Source organism: Silurus aristotelis, assembly GCF_946808225.1.
Source record: "Silurus aristotelis genome assembly, chromosome: 25".
In the NCBI taxonomy this organism is placed as follows: domain Eukaryota; kingdom Metazoa; phylum Chordata; class Actinopteri; order Siluriformes; family Siluridae; genus Silurus; species Silurus aristotelis.
Window position 1 is genome coordinate 1,743,412 of NC_139598.1, and position 5,000 is coordinate 1,748,411.

A 5,000-nucleotide genomic window follows, 5' to 3' on the forward strand; every position below is an offset into this window, starting at 1 on the left:
ATAAGCTCCAATTCTCTGGACAGATGTTTCGTTAGATTTTGTGGAGATTTGCTTTTGAGATTCATTCAGCTACAAGGGTACAAAGTACAGAGTCAGTACAAAGTCAGGTAGGTGAGGTGAGGAGGCCTGTAGCAGCTCTACAGCAGGAGATCTTCCAATCTAACCCAGCATATCTTCATGGAGCTGGTTTGGAGCTTTCTCATGCTGGAACAGGTTTTTTGTCTTCTAGTTTAATGGAAAGTAAAATATCATGCTCACTGCATCCAAAGACGTCCTGTACAATTGTGTGCCTCCACATTTTGGGGAAGAACCACATCTGGCTGGAAAAGTCATGTGGAATGGGAAGTTCAAAAAGCTCATACCAGTCTTATCTTTCGAGTCCACACGCTTCTGCCGATAATGTATAATAATTAATTTTGTTTATATATTATAAATATAGATGTAATTCTAGAAATAGTCCATGGAAATGATATTATTGATAATAATTGGATTATTGTGAGATATTTAAAAAGCATTTATATATATGTATATATTTTTTATTATTTATTTCAAAAATAGTTTTTCAGAGATTGTTGCCTCATTTGGCTGAACTATAAAAATATCAGTAAAATAAAAACGAAAGAATAATTCTCTTCACCTTCCATCTGCCCTGAAACTCAACCTCATCATCTGCAGCTCTCTGATAAAACCATCTCCTCACTGAGGTTCTGAGTGCGTGTCTAATCACAGATGTCCAAACAGTTGTCCTCGCTCAGACACACAGCCGAGGCCTCTTTAGTGCTGCGCTGGGAATGAACTTTCAGCTGCTCTTTTTCTCACAACAGAACAATCATGCACAGGATGCATACGGACAGAGCAGGATGAGACGCCGGGTATAAAATGTCAGCAAACAAGTGCGGAAGGACAGGAAGGACGTTTTCACATCATCGGTAGAAGAGAGAGAGAGAGAGAGAGAGAGAGAGAGAGAGAGAGAGAGAGAGAGAGAGAGAGAGAGAGAGAGAGAGAGAGACAGAACCCGAATGCCTCTTGCTATTGTTCTCACAAAAGGTCAAATCCGATCTAGTCACAGAATACTGAGGAATTTTGCACCGAACAGGGGAAATGTAGCCTGACCTGTGGGAAAAATAACAGAGGTGTAACAACATTAAATTGTCCTGAAATCAGGAAAAGAGCAGCGCGGTGAGAAAAGGAGGCAGGAGAATGATTTAACGCACGTGTGGAATGTATTTTTCCGTCTCGGGAATAGATACGACTCCATGTTTTAGTTTTTTCATTTTTTGTTTTGTTTATATATTAATGACTATTTTCCTGCTGTAGTTCCAAAATGTAATCATTGAAACCTCATAAAACACGAGCAAGGAATAAAACCACTGTTACAGCAGCGCCGTTACAAGAAACTAAACACCTGAGTGGTGTAATGAAAGAGAAAAGTGTCGTTTCTTTCTCTTTTTTTTTCTTATCTGCTCATAGCTGCCTTTATGCTGGTGAAACAGTTCAGTCCCCGTTCTCACTTACGTTATAGCAGCTGTAAACGTATATATTTTTCCCCTTGTTTGCAATAGAACAAAATATCCACAGCTACAGAGAAGCTCTCGCCCTCTCGTCTCGCTTTCTAAAGACTTTCATTCCCACTGTTCCAAAAAACATCACTCTGGAGACTCCTTAAATAAGTGTTATAAATAAGCGTCTGCTTGGAGAAAACTTTAGCATGTCAACGATTACAAGTGCATAGTAAAGATTTGAATGAGCTGTTACTATAGAAACCATAATGCATCAGGACGAGCATAATTAAAAAGTAATTAAATTATAATTAAAAACTATTGTCAGGGCTGCTGCTGTAGAAAAATTAATACACACCTTCTGACCAATCATAATCTAGATTTATATATATATATATATATATATATATATATATATATATATATATATATATATATATATATATATATATATATATATATACTTATATCCACTTATATCCACTTCATATCTGTATCTGACGCACTTCAGGATAATCCACAGCATGTGGATGATCGCGATAAATCCAGATTACAATTTAATAACCGCTAAAAGAGGATCGAATGTGAAATTAAAAACGGGTGAAATGATGAAAGCGACATCTTTGGAAAATTAAAAAAAATTATATAAGTATCTAAAAAACATTTTGCGCATCATGTCATGGGTTGACGAGTTTTTTTTAGTGACAGTGAAAAACCAGCAAGAAAAATCATCCGCTTATTAATAATTAATACTTAGCAACATCTCCGCCTTGTACTTTTAGAAACATTCACGTTCCCTTTTGTTTCTACGCAAAAAAAAACTGTGTAAAAGTCCAAAACACTGAAATTGATCAGTGAATGACTGGAAGAAAGTTCTGCGCTGAGGGAGGATTTTTTTTTGCGGAAATAAAGTGGAACATCTGGACATTTATAGATTTGTTTGGTCGAAGGAAATCCTCATGGCGTTGCACTGCCCAGTTGGTTGCATAGAAACAAAAGCAACATGCACGTGACTCTCAAACACCATAAAACACCGTGCGTTTCTGTTCTACTGCAGAAAGCGAATAATCCGATAATAAATCCTAAACTCTGCGCGTCAGACGTACACGTCACGCCGCGTTCATACGGATTGTGTCCTATCACAAAGAGAGACATTTATTTGTACACTTTTTTTTTTAAAGGACACCCGGAAATGGTTTGCAGATACAGTTTTTAATGTATCACAACAATGAGCAACAAACATACTTGATGAACTATTTCCAGAAGAAGTTGTTCAAATACCATCTACAATAAACGTCATTTCAACTATGACAACAGGTCTGTGACGAAATAAAAAAAGTTCCAAAACCATGTTATTTTACCGTAATACGGTACAGCTGAGACCTCGAACATTACAGTAACAAAAACTAATGAGACTACTCTCTATATATAAAACATCAATAACATTTTTGGTTTAGTTTATTTAAAGTTTTAGCCATAGGGGCTTCTTTTTTATTAAAACCTCAGGGTGCATTTCCTGTTACCCAGGCGTAGAGTACATATTGTGAAGAATATGATTGCGCCGTGTGATGATCCCTTTGATATCCAGAAGAAACAATCCTAATTTTCAACCTTTAGAAGGTGTCCTCTTTTTGCTTCACGCTATCGATCTGTAAAAAGTTTTTTTTTTTTTCTTTTTTTTTCTTTTTGGCTGCTGTGCAGTTGCAACATTTATGTACAGTTATATTGTTGGACCGTCCTTAAGTTTTTTTGTTTGTTTATTTGCTTTACCAGTCCTTATTTGTGGGAAGCATTATTTCTAGTCCAGGCTAAACACCTTTAGCATGTGGTGCTAGCCGACAGCTCAGTCTTTGTAATGCTGCTCCACATCCAGGAAAAGGCTAAAGCACGTTTGTAAAGCCTTTGGAATCAGGACAGTCGCTTAGGATTTGGACAGAGGCAGGATTGCACCTTAGGAGGCCAAGATGTCTCTTTATGAAACACAATCAAAAAGTGTCTTCAGGATTAAAAGAAAATGTTCAAATACAAAAAAAAAAAAAAAAAAAAATCTAAATAAGAACATTAAAAAGTTCATGTTAGAGAATTGAAAACCGTGACCTTTGTGTTTGTGTGTGTTTGTGTGTGTGTGTGTGTGTTTTGACCAAAAAAACACCTGTACAATAATAAACAGGAAAAAAAAAAAGACAAAATGTTACGTGATTTCATCATTTGAAACAATTTTAAGCATGATTTGATTTAACCTGTCAAACAGTTGCATTACATGCTACTTGTTCATCTCAGAATAGGAATACCAAAAAAAGCAATACATTTTTGCATTTCTTCATATTAATCTTTTTTTTTTTCTTTTTTTTTCTTTTTTTTTCTTTTTTTTAAACCATGCACAGCCAACTACGAATATGTACAACAGCTTAGCTTTCTTTGTTCACAAGCCTTTTTACTTTCATACAAACAGCCTTCTGTTACTTTGGAATGAATCACATTATCCTACATACTTAAAAAAAACACACAAAAAAAACAAAAAAAAAAACAGAACAAGAAAGGAAGCGATTGGTAAAAAAAAAAAAAAAGAATTGAACACCCTTTCACATTCTTTAAATTCCACAAAAAAAGAAAAGAAAAAATCCAACAAAGCGAAGCAGTTTATGATTTCTGCGTGGTAGGAAGCCGTGTGTGGTGAGAAGAGGATTTATGGCAAGCAAAATAATGTTAGCAGCAAAAACGGTGTTATAAGATAATACTTCGTAATGCATACGTGATGTGACAGGAAATAAAAAAAAGATAAAAAAAGATGCTCAGTATGACAGAACAACAGAAGTGCCCAGCGTAGGATGGAAGTAACGTACGTAACCTATGCACCAAACGGCAGTGTATAGGGCTAACACTGTATTCAGTCCTACAAGAAAAAAAGGTTTCATTATACAAAACAGACGATTCGTCCCAAACCCCTTTTTGTTGTTTTCTTTTGTTGTTGTTTTTTTTTAAGCAGCTTTCTTGCTTACAAGAAGCAAAATGTTCATACCTATTTTTGTTTAGTTTTTGTATTTTTTTTGTGTTTCTTTTTTTTTTTCCGTCCAACTTGCACTTTAACAGTTTCAAGTATACAGTACTACTTTCATGGATGCACCAATTTGATAAATAGGTCTCGGGATTGTTAGGCATCACAACTTCTAACAAATGTGGACCAAATCTGTTGCTGCACTACACACAAATAATAATAATAATAATAATTTATTTATAAAAAAAAAAAAAAAAAAAAGAACGAACGAGCAAACGAACGAAACAAAACTATTAAATTAACACATGGCCTATGACAAAAAAAAAAAAAAAAGGAAAAAAAAGTGAATGAAATAAAAATAAGTGCACTATTGTCCAGACACAAGCAAGTACCGTAACAGTATAGCAAATTCACAAATGAAAAAAAAAAAATTTCCTATTCACATAATCAAGAGACTTTCAAAACTAGAATTATTACCTCTTCGGGAAATAAAAAAAAGGTGGTTT

The 5,000-nt window shown here is 34.9% G+C and overlaps 1 protein-coding gene across 3 annotated transcripts in view; it reads right to left on the reverse strand.

Moving 5' to 3' along the window:
- Window positions 1-2,692: 2,692 nt before the first annotated feature.
- The window catches only part of zfhx4 (zinc finger homeobox 4), a 75,407-nt gene continuing 73,099 nt past the window's right edge, over window positions 2,693-5,000 (reverse strand). For all 3 annotated transcript variants that reach the window (XM_083529365.1, XM_083529363.1, XM_083529364.1), the window contains one exon: window positions 2,693-5,000. This exon is cut by the window's right edge and continues 2,321 nt beyond it. The gene's annotated coding sequence lies outside the window, so the exon portion shown is untranslated.